The sequence below is a fragment of the Ovis canadensis genome, chromosome 12 (genome assembly GCF_042477335.2).
Source record: "Ovis canadensis isolate MfBH-ARS-UI-01 breed Bighorn chromosome 12, ARS-UI_OviCan_v2, whole genome shotgun sequence".
NCBI lineage: Eukaryota > Metazoa > Chordata > Mammalia > Artiodactyla > Bovidae > Ovis > Ovis canadensis.
Window position 1 is genome coordinate 55,193,186 of NC_091256.1, and position 18,560 is coordinate 55,211,745.

General features: G+C 45.3%; 2 non-coding genes across 2 annotated transcripts; both read left to right on the plus strand.

Annotated features, from left to right (window-relative positions):
- The first annotated feature begins 5,896 nt into the window (after positions 1-5,896).
- Positions 5,897-6,000, plus strand: LOC138416748 (U6 spliceosomal RNA). Its single transcript, XR_011247861.1, has one exon. It is a non-coding gene; the product is annotated as a U6 spliceosomal RNA (small nuclear RNA).
- Positions 6,001-16,662: 10,662 nt separating this feature from the next.
- Positions 16,663-16,769, plus strand: LOC138416731 (U6 spliceosomal RNA). Its single transcript, XR_011247845.1, has one exon. It is a non-coding gene; the product is annotated as a U6 spliceosomal RNA (small nuclear RNA).
- Positions 16,770-18,560: the final 1,791 nt, after the last annotated feature.

Here is an 18,560-nt window from a genome sequence, read left to right on the forward strand (position 1 = left end):
TTCCAAGTTTGATGAATTCCAATTTATTTTTGTCTTTTGTTGCTTGTGTTTTGGTGTCATGTTTAAGAAACCATTGTCAAATCCAAGATTATGAAGATTTGTCCTCACTTTTTCTCCTAAGAGTTTTATGGTCTTCACTCTTATTTAGGTTTCTAATCGATTTTCAGTTAATTTTTATATATGGCATAAGCTAAGCATCCAGTTTCATTTTTTTGCATGTGGATATCCAGTTTTCCCAATGCCATTTGTTGAAGAGACTGTCTTTTCTGCGTTGAATAGTCTTGGCACTCTTATTGAAAATCAACTCATTATGTATACAAGTTTACTTCTGGGTTCTCTATTCTATAGGTCTATATGTCTATCCTTATGCCACTGCCACTGTTTCAATTATTTTAGCTTTATAAGACATGACCTAGCCTTTTTTTGTTTTTGTTTTTGGCTTCCTCATGTGATTATTTGGGATCCCAGTTCCCTGACCAGGGATCAAAACTGAGCTCCATGAGCTGAAGTGCAGTCTTAATCACTGAACCACCAGGGAAGTCCCATGACCCAGCCCTTTACATTCATCATTTTATTAACTCCTCACCAAACACTATGAAGTAGGTACTATAATCATTCTTAGGGGCCTAAAATGTTAGATGTCTTACCCTAAGTCACAAAGTTGGTGGGTTGCAAGTTGCCTTTTGCAAGGTGACATTGCAAGTGCTCCCAGGTTGACAGAGACACAAAAGGTGTGAATTCTCGTATCTTTACCTTAAAAACAACCTCCATAGCTAAGTGATGTCTTGCCAGGCCTTTGGCCACTAGGATCCCAAACCAGGATCTTCCAGGAGGAAGAAAGTGATCCTGAGCAGCTCTCATCAAGGTGAGGACAAAGAGGTACTTCCTCCCAAAGGCCACAGACTCCTCCTGGAGATGGCTGCTTACAAATTCCCTTTGCTCAAAGAGCTGAAGCTGCTCTCTTTGCACCCCAGCTAAACTTGACCTTAAAAGGAGACCTAGGACTTCTCCAGTGATCCAGTGGTTATGACTCTCCATTCCCAGTTCAGGGAGTGCAGGTTCAAACCCTGGTCAGGAAATTAAGATCCTGCATGCTATTTAACCAAAACCAGAAAAACAAAAATTAAAAAAATGAAAGAGACCCTGGAGCTGTTTGGGTTTGCCTGTCTCTGGCCATACTGCTGGGCAGGTCTTGCAAGGAAGTTTACCTCTGGCCTGCTCAACAGTCTGAGTATGTCTGCTTGTTTGTGAGTTCCCTGTCTGTCAGGACACTGGGGCTATGACTCTTTGAGAAACACTTCAAGCTGAGAGGGGTGCTGCCGTCTCCCCTTAAATGCACAAGCACACACACACCTCTGCCCCCCATGACCCTCTATCCCCCTACTGTGCTGAATTTTTCTTCAAAACCAAAAACATCACTCAGAATGTTCAGCATCTGCTTTTCATTCTTCCTTCAATAGGATGTAAATTTCACGAGGATTTACTTTGCAGGAACTTGCTCACTGCAGTGTCTGGAGCCAAGAATGGAGCCTGACAGAGCAGGGCCTCAGGCATAAGCAAGTGTGTGGACCAGACACTCGGTCCATGGTAGCCACTTTCCAGGCCATGTGTGATATATGCAGCCACCTCTGCAGGGAGGACTCAAGCTCAGAAGTTTGGGTGCATGCTGAAAATGAAAAGAAAGGAGGACTTTGTTTTTTTGGCCACAATGTACAGCAGATGGGATCACAGTCCCCTGACCAGGGATCAAACCTGCGCCTCCTGCAGTGGAAGTGCAGAGTCTTAACCACTGGACCACCAGGGAAGTCCCAATATATTTTTTTTTAATTGCAGAGATTAAAAAAAAAATAGTGGTTGATGTCCAAAAGCATGACCTCAGAAGGAATCAGCTAAAGGAGAGGGCAAACCTGGAGAATGGAGTCCATCAGATCTTCAGACATTTTCAAAAGGCGGGATCATGTAAGAAGGTAGCCCTTTGGACCTGAGTGTTCCCAAGTTTCCAGATCGCAGAGGCTGGGGCCTCCCTGAACTATAAGACAAGAAATGTCAGCCTGGGTTGCTGGACCCCTCAGGGAACAATGTTTTCCAGGTTCATCCATGTGGTGGCTTGTAAATATTTCACTTGTTTTTACATTTCATTGTATGGATATGCCACCACTAACTGATCAAAGGTTTCAAAGGTTTACACCTATGTTTCTTTCTAAGAGTTTAATAGTTTTAACACTTGTATTTAGGCCTTTGACCCATCTGAATTAATTTTTGTGTAAGGTATTGTATGTAGATTTTGGGGGCTCCCTGGTGGCTCAGATGGTAAACAATCTGCTTGCACTGTGGAGACCCGGATTTGATCCCTGGGTTGGGAAGATCCCTGGTGATTCTCAATGGATGGACATTTGAGTGTCCAAGAAATGGAAACACACTTTTTGCCTGTTGTAAATAATACTGCTGTGTACATATGTGCACAGGTTTTTGTGTGGACATAATTTTTTTTTTTAATATTTATTGAAAGTGAAAGTGAAGTTGCTCAGTCGTGTCTGACTCTTTGCTACCCCATGGACTGTAGCCTACCAGGCTCCTCTCTCCATGGGATTCTCCAGGCAAGAGTGGACATAATTTTTTAAGCAGAGTTCAGGAATTCTTTTTTTTGGCTGTGCTGGGTCTTCATTGCTGCACAAGGGCTTTCTCTAGTTACAGCGAGTGGAGGCTCCTCTCTAGTTGCAGTGCACAGGTTTCTCATTGTGGTGGCTTCTCTTGCTGCAGAGCACGGGCTCTAGGGCACGCAGGCATCAGTGGCTGTGATACACGGGCTCAGTTCCTTCGAGGCATGTGGAATCATCCTGGACCAGTGGTGGAAACCATCTCCCCTGCAGTGGCAGGTGGATTCTTAACCACTGGACCACCAGGAAAGTCCTGGACATGCTTTCCTTCTCTTGGTTATATACGTAGGAATGAAATTGCTGGTTCATATTTTCACTCTGTGTTTAACTTTTTGAGGAACCACTGAAGTATTTTCAACAGTGGCTGTACCATTTTACATTCCCACCAACAGTGGGAACATAACACTGGGAATTTTCCACATCCTCACCAAAATTTATTTTCTGGTTTTTTGAACAGTGTTATCTTACTGAAGTTCTGATTTCATTTCCTTAATGGTTAATGATGTTGAACATCTTTTCAGTGTGGTAATTAGCAGTTTGTATATCTTCTTGGAGAAATGTCTATTCAAATCAGCCCATTTAAAAATATTTAATTTATTGATTTGTAAGTGTGGGATCTTTAGTTAAAGCATGCAAACTCTTAGTTGCAGCATGTGGGATCTAGTTCCCTGACCAGGGATTGAACCCGAGCCCTCTGCATTGAGACCTTGGAGTCTTAGCCATTGTGCCACCAGGGAAGTCCTGGCTCATTTCTAAATTGGTTTACATCTTTTTGTTACTGAGTTGTGAAAATTCTTTATGTATTCTGGATACTGTCAGATCTATGATTTGCAAATATTTTCCCCATTCTGTAGCTTGCTTTTTACTTTCTTGATAGTGTCTTTTGATACACAAAGGTTTTAACTTGGATGAAGTCAAATGTATTTATTTTTTCTTTTCGTGCTTGTGCTTTTGGTGTCCTATTTAAAAGACAGTTGTCTAATCCCAGGTCTTGAAGATTTACACCCCTGTTTCCTTCTAAGAGTTTAACAGTTTTGGCTCTTACATTTCTGTCTTGGATCCATTTGAGTTGATTTTTGTGTAAGCTGTGGCATGTGGATATTCACTTGTCCTAACACCTTTGGTTGAAAAGATGTCATTTTCACCTAAGTCATAACAACTGTCAACAGATCACTTCAAAACTGTCAGAAATGTGGTGTTTTTAGAGAATGTTTTCCAGTGTCATGGCCGCCCAGCACACTGCCTCACCCTTGGCTGTGCTTCTTGTTATCTTAAAAATATATATATAAACCCTTAGGGTATGGTCAGGGCTGTCAAAACTGCTGCTGTAGCTGAGCTCAAACCTAGCTAGGACTGGGAAAACAAAATTCCCATGTCAGCGTGAAAACTTCAGTCTGTCTGCTGCTGTGGAACTAGGACTCCAGACATGTAATACCTGGGGCCACAGGGGTGGAAAGGACCCCCAGCCCTCACCCAGCTTTCAGCACCCCCGGCCAGAGAGCAAGGTGACCCTCCATCCACCATCCTAGGGTGAAAGTCAGGGCTAGGATAGGGTGAGGCAAGAGAGAACTGCGGGGGAAAACTTGTAATAAGATTCTCGATCCTGCTCTCTCATCCGGTCTGCGCCATGGGCAGAAGGTAAGCTAGTAGTTCCAGCAGTCAGGTACCGATGTGAGAGTTGGCTCACAAAGAAGGCTGAGCACCAAAAATTTGATGCTTTCGAACTGTGGTGCTGGAGAAGATTCTTGAGAGTCCCTTGGACGGCAAGGAGATCAAACCAGCCAATCCTAAAGGAAATCAACCCTGAACATTCATTGGAAGGACTGACACTGAAGCTGAAGCTCCAGTACTTTGGCCACCTGATGTAAAGAGCTGACTCATTGGAAAAGACCCTGATGCCTGGAACGATTGAGGGAAGAAGTGGGCAACAGAGGATGAGCTAGTTGGATGGCATCACTGACTGAACAGACACGAATTTGAGCAAACTCCAGGAGACAGTGCAGGACAGAGGAGCCTGGCGTGCTGCAGTCCATGGGGTCACGAAGAGTTGAACAGGACTTAGCGGCTGAACAACAGTCTGGGCTCTTAGGGGTGGGCTAGGGCTGCTTTTAGCCACCAGGGGGCACTGCGGGAGCTACCCTGAGCCCCTTAGCCTCTCTGCTTGATCCTGCTTGCTGGGCCCATCCTGCTGGCTCTAACACTGGCCAGCCTCCCAGCTTTCCCCTCCAGCCCCAGTTGACTCTACTCTGTGGCTGACTCAGGAGCCCATGGTCAGGGCCAAGGTGGTCCAGAGCTCTGGGCAAAGCTTGGTGAGTGGAGCTGTCACTGGGTGAAGGGAAATTCCCAGACAGGAGGTCCCTTCTGCTCTTCCCTTGAGGCACAGATGCTGTGTTGAGGCCACTCCAGAGGCCACCGCAGAGGCTGCCGCAGCACCAAGGGGACACAGCCCCAGGGACTTTGTCCTGGCTTGTTTTGCTCTCTGAACTTTTTAGGACGCATGTCCCTCCCTTCAATTTCGTTAATGTTGAGGACTTTTTTTCAGTCTTTCCAGGGATGAAGGAAACAAGAAGGAAACAGGCTGAGAGACACGCCTCCTGTTTTGCTGTGCTTCCCCTAAAACCAAACTCTGGGGTCAAGCCGTGGGTCTCAGCTCTCCTGCCCCAGCCTCCCGGGGCCTCAGTCCAGCATGACCGTGTTGGGCATCACTGGAAAAACAGCACAGGAGCGCTGGGGTGGCTCTTTCTGGGCCATGCTGGCAGGCAGGCTGGAAAGGAGCAGGGCCCAGGTGGCTGCACAGGGAGGACGAGTCCAGGAGCACCTGCCCCCGAGGAAACCACCTGCCCCTGGGCACCTCTGTGCTCAGACGGCAGTTCGAGCTGGGAATTTCCCACACCCTGAGTGACAGCACCTGTTTCCAGGGGTGCTCTGGGGTTGGGTTTCTGGCCTTGAAGTCTGCTCTGCCCTGCTCTCTGTTCCCCTCTGATTTCATTCAGGGAGAATCAGCAGTGACTTGAGAGGCAGAGAGGCCTGGTCTGCAGAGGGACAGTCTGGGGTCAGGTGGGGTGTGGGGGGCAGTGATCATATCCTTCAGTCTCCCTTCTGACATCAGGCTCACACCTTGCCCCAGCTTTTCCAGAATGTTGGTCCCACCTTATCTGCCAACATCAGATGCAACCAGCCTCCAGACAAAAGGTGCTGAAGTACTTGACAGAAAGAGCCCGTGACATCAAAAGGTTTTTGTAGCACTCACTTTGGCAGCAAATACTAAAATTGGAACGACACAAAGATTGGCATGGCCCCTGCGTGAGGATGACACCCAAACGGTGAAGTGCTCCGTATTTGGGGGGTTATTTGTAAAGATGTAGATGGGCCTAGAATCAGTCATACAGAGTGAAGTAAGTCAGAAAAAGTAGTATCGGGTATTTAAGCATGGATATGCAATCCAGAAAACTGGTACAGATAAACCTATTCCCAGGGCAGGAATAGAGATGCGGATGTACAGAGCGGACATGTAGACACAGCAGGTGAAGGAGAGGGTGGGATGAACTGGGACGTTAGGATCGACATATGCACACCACCATGTGTAAAATAAAGAGCTAGTGTGAACCTGCTACAAAAGCACAGGAAGCTCAACTCGATGCTCTGTGATGACCTAGAGGGGTGGGATGGAGGTCATAGAGGGTTAGATGTATATATATATATTTGTATATACACATATAGCTGGGCTTCCCAGGTGGCACAGTGGTAAAGAATCCACCTACCAATTCAGGAGACTCAAGAGACTCGAGTTCCAGTCCCTGGGTCAGGAAGATCCCCTGGAGAAGGAAATGGCAACCCACTCCAGTATTCTTGCCTAGAAAATCCCATGGATGGAAGAGCCTGGCAGGCCACAGTCCATGGGGTCTAAAAGAGTCGGACATGACTGAGTGACTTCACTTCTTTTCTCTGGCCTCAGGGGAGGCTGTGTACTGGGGGCTCGCAGTTTGGGGTGCGGCCCCTCCTGTTGAAAGAAGGCCATTTGCTCAGCTTAATCCACTGATTAACATAGGATTCATGTCTCCATTCTCATGTCACTTCAAGTGACCTTGGAATACAGAGACTTAGTAATTAACCACTGACCCCAAGTGTTGGAATCCAAAATGAAATGCCCCTGCCCTTGTGGGTGTCCTTTGTCTTAACTGCACCTGCCAAAAAAGGGCAACCGACTCTGTATTCACAAAGCTTACTGCCCATTCATACAAGGGGCCAGGGAGCTCTTCAAGGTTGTTGGCACATGAGATTTGGAACAAAATCCCCTGATAAACTGCACATAGACTAGGGGTGACATGTCATCAGACAGCTCTTGAGATCTTGGGGTGCAACTTTTGCCAGAAATGATGCGGGGACTTCACTGGCTGTCCAGTGGTGAAGACTCCATGCTTCCCATGCAGGGGGCATGGATTTGATACCTAGGCAGGGAAGTGAGATCCTGTCTGCTGCACAGCATGGCAAAAAAACTTTTTTTAATTTAAAAAAGAAATGATGTCTGTTACCCACAAGCCCACAACAGAGCAGCTGCATTTGTCAAAGCAACAGTGATGCTGGAAATTCATGCAGGCACTTCCACAGACTAGCTCCCTCCATTGATTTTTTTTTTTCTCTATAATGGATTTCTCCTCCACCTCCTCTTCTTCCTCCTCCACCCCTAGACATTACGAGGAAACATCTGTGGGATAACAAAAAATAATAAAAGTTTACAAGATACCAAGCTTATAAAGTTTTGCGTATAAATCCCTGTCATGGTTCCTGCCTCCTCTGAGATGGTGGATGGAAGCTTTGTTCGCTTATCTCTAGCTGTCTCCTTCCTAGAAGGATGAGGAGCCCCCGGGGTGACTGGAGAGGAGGTGGAAGGAAACACACAGAAGGCACCCTGGGCTCTGCTGAGGGTCCCACATTCCCTGGGGCTGATTTGATCCAAAGGAGAAAGCAACGGCCAGTGCTTGTTCACCTGGCCTCTTCTTTCTTCTTCTTCTTCTTTTTTTTTAAATTATTTATTTGGCTGGGCTGGGTCTTAGTTGCAGCATGAGGAATCTAGTTCCGTGACCAGGGATCGAACCCAGGCCCCCTGCTTTGGGAACACAGAGTCTTAACCACTGGACCACCAGGGAAGTCCCCTTAGTTTTTTTAAGCACCTGGGTCAGGTGCTTAAAAAACATCACATCATAAGCCAGTGATCCCACATCACAAGGCTTGTGGGATCCTAGTTCCCAGACCAGAGATGGAAACGGGCCCTTGGCAGTGCAAACATGGAGTCTTAATCACTGGACTGCAAGGAAATTACCAGGGGCCTGATTTTTTTTTTTTTTTTTAAGACATACCTTAAAAAATTATTTATGTATGTATTTATTTTTGGCTGTGCTAGGTCTACATTGCTGTGTGGGTTTTCTCTTATTGCAGAGAGTGGGCCCTGCTCTTCATTTCAGCGCTCAGGGTTCTCATTGCAGAGGTTTCTCTTGTTGTAGAGCTCGAATTCTGGGCTGCAGGGACTCAGTAGTTGTGGTGGAAGGGCTTAGTTGCTCCAAGGCATGTAAGGTCTTCCCAGACCAGGGATCAAATCTGTGTCCCTTGCACTGGCAGGTGGATTTACTGGACCACCATGGAAGTCCTAGGGGGTAGATTTTAAAGGTAAACAGTTTATGGAGCAGAGACAAGCTGAAGCTAAGTACTATTGTATTCTTTAGTTGCTAAGTTGTGTCCAACTCATTTGCGACCCTGTGGACTGTGGCCCTCCTGGCTCCGCTGTCCATGGAATTCTCCAGGCAAGAATACTGCAGTGTGTTGCCATTTCCTCCTCTAAGGGATCTTTCCGATTCAGTGATCAAAGCTGAGTCTCCTGAATTGGCAGGCAGATTCTTTACCACTGAGTCAACTGGCAAGCCAAAATACTGCTGAAGTAGACATCCTGTGGAGGGCTGGGATGGTGCTTCAGAGGCTTGATGGACCAGCTGGTGACAGTGTGGAGTCTGGATTTAGAGTCCACTTGGTTCAGGACATTTCATTTGCAAATGGCAGTGAGCAATCTAAATGAGCTCAAACCAAAAGGAACTCTTATTGGCTTATGGCTTCAGGCAGGGCTGGATCCAGAAGCGGAAAGACTGTCACCAGTTCTCAGTAGCTCTTCATCTCTCTGCTCTGCTGTCCTCTGTGCTGGCTTTACCCACAGTCAGGCTCTCCAGGCTTGGCGGCCCCCACATGTTTGTGTTCAGCTCAGCTGCCGCAGCTTTCCTCTCCCAACTGTTCCAGCCAAAATCCTAAGTCTGATTCTTATTGGCTTGAATTGGGTCATGTGCCCATCCTTAAGCCGATCATTGAGGGTGAAATTACTGCTTGGGCCTGGGTCACAGGTTTACCCCAGATTCTGGGACCAGGTTAGCCTCACTCAACAATGTGAGCTGGGACCTCCCCAGTGGCCCAGTAGCTAAGACTCTGGACTCCAAATGCTGCTGGTCAGAGTTCAATCCCTGGTCAGGAAACTAGATTTCACATGATGCAACTAAGAATTTCCACACTGCAACTAAAGATTCTGCATGCTGCAACTAAGACCCAGCACAGCCAAATAGATAAATGTTTAAAAAAAAAAAAAAAAAGCCCACACAACATGAACTAAAATTAAGGGGCATTTCCCAAAGGAAGATGCAACTAGAAAAAGGGTGAATGGATGGTAGGCAAAAACTTCACACCCACTCTCTCAGAGCAGCGACTTCTGCCACCACCTGGCTGCGTGACTTTGTCTAGGCCCCTTATCTTCTCTGAGCCTCAGCTGGAAACTCAACTTGTTTCAGTCTTCATGTCCTTTCCTTTAGAAAAACAAGGACACGACAGAGGTATCCTGGGGCTCCTACTGTATTTGAAACCTCCATTGGACTAGATTACGAGGTGATTTATTAAGAATTCGGTTCCTTTGGCCTTGATAAGCAAAGGATGAGGAAGAGGAATGGAAACAATGATGCTGGCAAAGCCTCAGAGTTTGCTTCCCCCTACGTTTCCTTAGAAGCGTTCAGCAAAGGGAAGGACGAAGTGGAGCCTGGATGAGCAGGAGGCCCAGCTCAGGGCACAGGGGAGCAGGCAGCCCTGTCAAGGTCCTGGTCTGGCTGAATTTGTGTTAGAATCTCAGTTCACCCTCTGGGGCCTTGGAGCACTCAGGGCTGAGCACAGATGGAGTCTGGCACCTCCATCCGGCCCTCTGTTCTTCTTGGGAAGGCTTGAGCCAAGGGGTCCTTACCTGTTTGCACAGCATCTGGACAAGGTAACATGTTGGTTTCAGGGTCCCAGGCACAGCTGGTCCCTGAGCACAGTTCTGAGAGATGGCTTCTTTCCCTTGGAGCCCCCAGGGCACTGCTGGAGGCTGGCCTGTGTGCAGCTGACAGCTGACCTATTTATGAGTAACCTTTCTTTACCACCGCTCCGCGGGTAACAAGGATGGATGCACTGTGGTTCAGAAGAGGTGAGGGATGACCCATTGCTCCTTCTGTTTCCCAGTGACTCAAAACCGGTTTGCCTGGAGCTGTGAATAAAGCCCCAGATTCTTCCAGCTACTCCTCCCAGCTTCTCTCTTCTCTTCCCAGCATCACTTATAGGAGGGTTTCTTTGCTCTTATGCTTATCGCAATTTCCTACAGAGTTGTTTTTTAAAATTTTTATTGCTATACAGTTGACCTACGATGCTTTGTTAGTTTCAAGTGTACAGTAAAGTGAATCTGTTATACATCTACATATGTCTCTTTTTAAAAGTCTCTTCCCATATAGGTCTTTACAGAGTATTGAGTCGAGTTCCCTGTGCCACACAGTAGGTCCTTATTAATGATCTATTTTATGTATTATAGTGTATATATGTCAATCCCAATCTTCCAATTTATCCATCCCCTCTCCCATAGAGTTTTATTCTCAAAGTGTATCAGTGTGACCTTTCCTGAACAGTCATTAGCCATCACACGCATGCACGATGCGTGCTACGTCGCTCAGTCATGTACGACTCTTGTGACCCCATGGACTGTTGTCAGCCAGGTTCTTCTGTCCATGGGATTCCCCAGGCAAAAATACCAGAATGGGTTGTCATTTCCTCCTCCAGGGGATCTTCCCAACCCAGGGATGAAACCTGTGTCTTTTCTATCTCCTGCACTGGCAGGCAGGTTCTTTACCTCTTGCGTCACCTGGGAAGCCCCTAAGCCATCACACTACGACTAAAAATGGAAGAGAAAATACATGGAAACATGAACCATTATTCAAGAGGAAAAAACTGACCACCCTTCTGGTTCCAGTTACTAGGGGGTCTTTGCCCTGCTGAGCTCACGGTGTCTGTTCCCAGAGGACTCAGCCTACCGACCCTCTAACTGTTGGTCTTTGGGACCCACTTCACGGCTTTCCATTTGTTGCCTCCCACCAACTCTCTGCCACCTCAGTCCTCAGTCCACAGCTGGGGGTGGGGGTGCAAGGTAGTAGCACCATCCCTGAAACAATGTGTACAAGTCAGATGGTGATCGCAGCCATGAAATTCAAAGAAACTTGCTTCTGGGAAGGAGAGCTATGACAAAACTTGGCAGCAAATTAAAAAGCAAAGACATCATTTTGCTGACAAAAGTCCATATAGTCAAGGCTGTGGTTTTTCCAGTAGTCATGTGCAGATGTGAGAGTTGGACCATAAAAAAGGCTAAGCGCTGAAGAACTGATGTTTCCAAATTGTGGTGTTGAGAGTCCCTTAGACTGCAAGGAGATCAAACCAGTCAATCATAAAGGAAATCAGTCCTGAATATTCATTGGAAGGACTGATGTTGAAGCTGAAGCTCCAATACTTTGGCCACCTGATGGGAAGAGCCAACTCACTGGAAAAGACCCTGATGCTGGGAAAGATTGAAGGCAAAAGGAGAAGGGGGAGGCAGAAGATGAGACAATTAAACGGCATCACTGACTCATTGGACGTGAGTTTGAGCAAACTCCAGGAGTTAGTGGAGGACAGGGAAGCCTGGTGTGTTGCAGTCCCTGGGGTTGCAAAGAGTTGGACACAACTCAGCGACTGAGCAACAGCATGACTTACCTTTGTTCAGATATTGACAGGACACAAAGCTCATTCACTACACTACCTGTTCTACTTAGCCCATCAGTAACAGTGGTGATGGTGGTGGTTTAGTTGCTAAGTCGTGTCTAACTCTTGCGATCCCATGGACAGAGGGGATTGGCAGGCTACAGTCCATGGGATTCTCCAGGCAAGAATACTGGAGTGGGTTGCGATTTTCTTATCCAGGGGATCTTCCCAACCCAGGAATCAAACCCAGGTCTCCTGCATTATAGGAGGACTCTTTACCAACTGAGCTACAAGGGAAGCCCACCGGTAACAGTGGTTCCTACCATTTTAACTTCTTTTTCCTGGAGGATTGGCTGAAGGAATTGATTGACAAAGCAGTTGAATTAGTTACAAATGGGTTAAAGTTTGTGATCTCTGTAGTTCCGCCTTTGGGTGAACAGGTCCACTAGTTAAGGAAGCAAGATAGGATCTTGAAAGTCTCGAACTATTTATATCTGCACTTTTCTTTTTCCGGCTTCCTTTGCAACTCCTCCCTTAAGAGAAGGCATCTGAGTTGCTGGAGGCACAGTAGGAAAGCAAATGCAGAGGAAACAATCAATAGCCCCTTGGGCTGGACTCAGCAGGAAAAAGCTAGGGAAGCAGCAGAGTCACACTGAGAGACTCAGGAAAGAGGATGCAGAAAGAAGGCTCCCCCTTAGGTATGCCCAGACCATGGGAGAGTCCACCGGGGCTTGGGCAAGAGGGAAGAATGGGGCTGGGGGTGACCTGCGCAGAGGTGGTGGAACAGAGGTGCAGAGCAGGTCAGTCCCCGGGAGACCCTCCTTGCAAGTATTGGCCATCCCCTACTCACCCTCAGCTGACAGTGTGACGCATCTGGTATTGAGGGGGGGCCACCAGTAGTTTTCTGGGGCTGCCATAACAGATGACCACCAACTGGGTATCTTCAAACAAAACAGATTGTCTCATAGTTCTAGAGGCTGGGAGTCTGAGGTCAAGGTGTCGGCAGGGCTGTGGCCTCTACCTCAGGCTCTGGGGAGGATGCTTCCTGGCCTCTTCTACATGCTGGCTTCCTCGGTGGTCCTAGGCTTGCAGCTGCATCGCCCACACCAACCTCTGCCTCCATCATCACAAGGCCCCCTCCTTCATGGACATCTCTAAACCTCTCCTTAGAAGAACACCAGTCATTGGTTAAGGCCCACCCCATTTCAGCATGACTTCATGTTTACTTTCATTTTTTTAACGTGTTTTTATTTTATTTTTTGGCCTCATCGAGAGGCATGTGGGAATTGAAGTTCCCTAACCAGGGACTGAAACTGTACCCCCTGCCTTGAAAGCATGGAGTCTCAAATATTTATTTTTATTTATTTATTTATTTGTTTGGCTGTACTGGATATTAGTTATGGCATGCAGGCTGTTAGTTGTGTGGGATCTAGTTCACTGACAAGGGATCAGACTAGGGCCTCCTGCACTGGGAGCATGGAGTCTTAACCACTGGACCACCTGACCTCATTTAGAAAAAAAAATTTTTAAGACTTTTACAAATTGAAATATTTTTGATGTACAATATTATATAAGTTACAAGCGTACAATGTAGTGGTTTGCAATGTTTTAAGTTTATACTCCACTTGCAGTTATTATGAAACATAGGCTACATTCGTTGTGTTGTATAATATATCCTTATAACTTATTTGTTATATAATAGTTTGTATCTCTTAAGCCTCTGGGGCTTCCCAAGTGGCGCAGTGGTAAAGAATCTGCCTGCTAGGAGATGCAAGAGACGTTGGTTCGATCCCTGGCTTGGGAAGATTTCCTGGAGAAGGAAATGGTAACTCACTACAGACTTCTTGACTGGAAAATTCCATGGACAGAGGGACCTGGTGGGCTACCCTCCATAGAGTCTCAAAGAGTCAGACATGATTGAGCAATGGAGCATGTACCATACCAAACCCCTACCTCTTGTTGCCCCTCCCCCTTCCCTCTTCCCACTGGTAACCACTGGTTTGTTCTCTATGTCTGTGAGTATGTTTCTTTTTTTGCTATATTCACTGACTTGTTGTATTTTTTAGATTCCACACGTAAGTGATGCTATATCATAGTATGACTTCCTGTTAACTTGAATGTATCTGCAAAGAGCCTATTTGCAAATGAGGTCACATTCACAGGTTCTGGGGGCTGGGACTAGGTCATGCATTTTAGGGGAGGGAGGGACACAATTTAATCTACACCAGGGCCCTTCAGGGCCCTGCTGAAGCTGAAACTCCAATACTTTGGCCACCTGATGAGAAGAACTGACTCATTGGAAAAGACCCTGATGCTGGGAAAGATTGAAGGCAGGAGGAGAAGACGACGACAGAGGATGAGATGGTTGGATGGCATCACCGACTCAATGGACGGAGTTAGAGCAAGCTCTGGGAGTTGGTGATAGACAGGAAAGCCTGACATGCTGTAGTCCATGGGGTTGCAAAGACTTGGACACAATTGAGAGACTGAACTGAACTGAGGGTCCTTCAGGGAGAAGATGACAAATGCCAGTGTCCTGAGGCACCCAATCTAACAGGCTAGGATTGTGCGAATAACACCGTGGAGGCCAATGTGGCTGGAGCAAAATGGGCCCAGATGAGAGAAGCTGGGAATGAAACTGGAGGAAAAACACACGTAGATCAAGGAGCACTTTGTAGGCCCCTGGTTAATCCTCTGGGTTTTCTCTGACCTACTTGGAGGCCAGTGGGGGAGTTTATTGGAAGGACTGATGCTGAAGCTGAAACCCCAACACTTTGGCCACCTGATGCAAAGAGCTGACTCGTTGGAAAAGCCCCTGATGCTGGGAAGGATTGAAGGCAAAAGGAGAAGAGGGTAACAGAGGATGAGATGGCTGGATGGTATCGCTGACTCAATGGACATGAGTTTGAGCAAACTCTGGGAGATAGTGAAGGACAGGGAAGCCTGGTGTTCTGCAGTCCATGGGGTCACAAAGAGTCAGTCATGACTGAGCAATTGAACAACAAGGCAAAATCTTACTAAATTTTTAAACCATCCACCTTGTGGCTCTAATGAGGATAGACTGTCAGAGGTGAGGAGACAAGTATGAGGAAACTAAACCAAGATCCAGGTGAGAAATGGCAGCTTCTGGATGAGGGCAGAAGCCCTGGAGGTTGTTAGACATGCTCAGAGCCTGTTTCTATGTTCAAGGCAGGATTCACTCACAGAGTCCACGTCGGGTATGTAAGGAAGGGAATCCCTGGTGGTCTGGTGGTTAAGACTCTATACTTCCCCTGCAGAGGGTGCGAGTTTGACCCCTGGTTGAGGAACTAATATCCCACATGCCTCAATACACGGCTGAGGGGAAAAAAAAGAAAAGAACAATTCCAAGAGATACTATACTGCTTTGGGAGACATCTCCTATGTTCTCTTTGCTGCAAGTAATAATAAACCCTTCTTTCTCCTGATTAAGAAAAAAAAAAAAAAGAATGAGTTCATGATTCTTGCCTTGAACAATTGGAAGGATGGAGTAGCTATCAAGTGAGATGAGGAAATGCAAGAAAGGAGAAGCCTCGAAGAAATGAAAGCTTAGCTTGATCTTGACCCTTGTAAGCGTAAGATGCCCATTTGACTTCCATATAGGCATATATGGGTCTCCAGTTCTGGGCAAAGGTCTGGGCTGGACATATACATTTAGCAATGGCTAGTGTATAGTTTCATTTGTTTCTTTTCCAGCCATGCCTTGAAGGATCTTAGTTCCCTGACCATATATCAAGCCCTTCCCCCCTGCAGTGAAAGCCTGGACCCCTAACCACTGTACCGCCAGGGAAATTCCTGTATATTTTCATTTACAGTTCTAAGTACAGACGTAGCACCCAAGTTGTGAGTGTAGAGAGACAAGAGAAGAAAGCTGAGGTCTGGGCCTTGGGCAATCGGAGGTTTGGAGATGGGGAGACTGAAAAGGAAAGCAGTTCCCAGATTTCCCCCCAGTTTAAATATTTGTATTTGTTATATTTAACTCTTTAAATAATTGAAATTGTATTTTGTGCAGGCTGAGAAATAAGATTCCACACTGATTTCTACCTCTCTGCCCCCTAGAAGGTCACAGTAAATAACTTTCATCTGGAAGGACTCTTCCAGGTCTAATCCCCCAGTTTAATAATTATGGATGGGCCATTCTGCCATGCATCCATGTCTTCACTGGCAAATTGCAGTACTGGACCAAAGTAATTCAAGACGACCCATTCAAATCTGTTCTCAGAAATGCATTGCAGCTTATTTACCAGCCTCAAAGGAGTGCCATGCAGTTAGTGAAATGCCAAGCATCAGCAGGCTTCCAAGGTACCTGCTAGATCCTAAGTGATGCTCTGCTCCCAGGAAAAAGGCTGGTATGGAAAGGGAACAAATATTTGTGCAATAGACCAATTGTTACAGATGGTTCAGACATTCTTATCTTTTATGAATAAGTAAAAGTTCTGATTTTGAGTTAAGATGTGAATAAAGAATGCTCTTTATCTTAACTCTTAAGAGTTAAGATGCCCTTTTTAATGAGCTTCAAAAGTCGACTTGTGTTCCTCCATAAGGGACGGGTTGACAAAGGGGGATATCAACCAGAATCTCAATAATCTGGCTGATGTATCCCTTGTGCATTTCCTCAGAGCAAGAAACGATCCTATAGATGTTAACTGCACCTTATTCTTTTGGATAATTTGTTGCATTTATATAATTCCTTTAGAATTTTTGTGCTTTTGATTGATTTCATTAGAAACACAAAATATTTTACTACAGAAAATACCTTCTAAGATTTTTTACATTTCTTTAGCTTTCTTTCTTTTTTTTTTTATATGAAGGCTCTTATGAATGTACATTAATGACAAGGAGATGCAACTTGGATTATTGATTTCTGAGGTTTATATTGAAGGTGCCATGATTTTAAACATCAGTTTGCCACATTAGAATGGATATAGCAGTGCTCGCTTCGGCAGCACATATACTAAAATTGGAACGATACAGAGAAGATTAGCATGGCCCCTGCGCAAGGATGACACGCAAATTCGTGAAGCGTTCCATATTAAAAAAAAAAAAAAAGAATGGATATAGCATTTATCTGAAAAGGTGATAATTATTTGAAACAAGGAAATGCTGAAGGGTATCTGGTTAAGAGTCAGGCATGACAAGCAACCTTGCACACATCTGGTCAAACCAATGAAGCATTTGTAATCTGAAGATTCCATATCCCGAATCAGATCTTTGTCAACAAATAATGGTAACACAAAGATATCTGTGAAATTATTTATAAATTAGCCAAGTTAAGAGTGAGCCAAATGGTCCTATAAAGACTATAACCTTTTAGATAAGCACTATTAAATAATGAACTGTAAAACAGAGAGAAACATAATATATAGATGGGTAATGATTATAATGAACATTCTTAATAGTCTTGGCATCCATCAGAAAACCTATAACTTCTATGACATAGTGAAGAGACTGTTTTGGACTCAAACCAAAATACTTTAATTAAATGGTAATATTTTACCAGATAAAAACCAAGAATGAACTACTTTTTATTGCTGCGAGGTATAAACAGAATTCATAAGAAGGGATTTTGAGGAATGTGCAATTAAATCTCACTCGGGGGAAAGAGCTTCATTGGCTAGAAGCAGTTTCTGCATTTGTGAATTTGAAGGTGAACCAATACACTTTTTGGAAGAGACGTTTCCTTTTCCAGAAAGAGCCAGGACCTCTTTTTGTTGTGCCACCAAATATACAAAAATAAGAGATGAGTTATTTCAAACATTTGTTCAATTGAAGTTTTTTAGAAAAATGTTTTCATGCTGCATAGTTTGGCATTTAGTTGAGAAGTCAATCTGCTAAGTTTCACTGCTCAGAATCCTCTAAAAATAACGTGATTTGGGAAAGTGTAGCTGATTAATGAACGTGAACTTGCAAAGACAAACAACTGATACTTGATTCTCATGAAATTGAACATCAGATAGTTGGAGGGAAAACAACAACATTTATAAGTTTCATATCTTCTTTAAAAAAATTCATTTATTTATTTACTGGGCTGTGCTGGGTCTTAGTCGTGGCATGTGGGATCTAGACCCCCGATTAGAGATTGAACCTGAGCCCCTGGCATTGGGAGCATGGAGTCAGCCATGGGACCACCAGGCAAGTCCCTGTAAATTTTGTGTATTCTACGAATATAAATATATATATATATATATTTACTGTTTATTTCCAATTAGAAATATCTTAGTTACCTAGAGCTGAATTTAGTCCAAGAAGATTTATCCAATATGTGTTCAAATATTAAAATACTTAGAATTGTATATGTCATTGTTTCAGGGTTCATGTTTATATGAACATTTGGTGATTCTGGGGAAGAGAGAAAGAGCAAAAGGGGCAGGGTCTCTGTCTCTTGGTGCCCCCTCCCTCGCCTCCAGCCCTAAATTATTCTGTAACTTGATGGCTACTGCAGGCGAGGTCATTTTTCATATGACTTTTTAATGAATTGGCTGTTTCACGCACAGCTGTTTTCATGTCATGAGACAGTGGAGTGAAAGGTTCAAGGCTGAGGGAGGTCCCATCCACTCATCAGCAGAGTCATGCAGAAAGCCTTGTCCTTGGCAGGAAAAAGAGAAGCAGCTTGATTTCAAAGTTCTCACTCAGCAGAGAGAGTAGGCCTCTAAGTCAGCACCCCTTGGATGACCTTTCCCTCATGCAGTAGTGTGTCACCCTTTTCTGAATCTTGGACCCCCTTTGAAAACCCAGGCATTATAGAGCCACCTAATGTGAACAGCCAACTCACTAGAAAAGATCCTGATGCTGGGAAAGTTTGAGGGCAGAAGGAAAGGGGGGCGACAG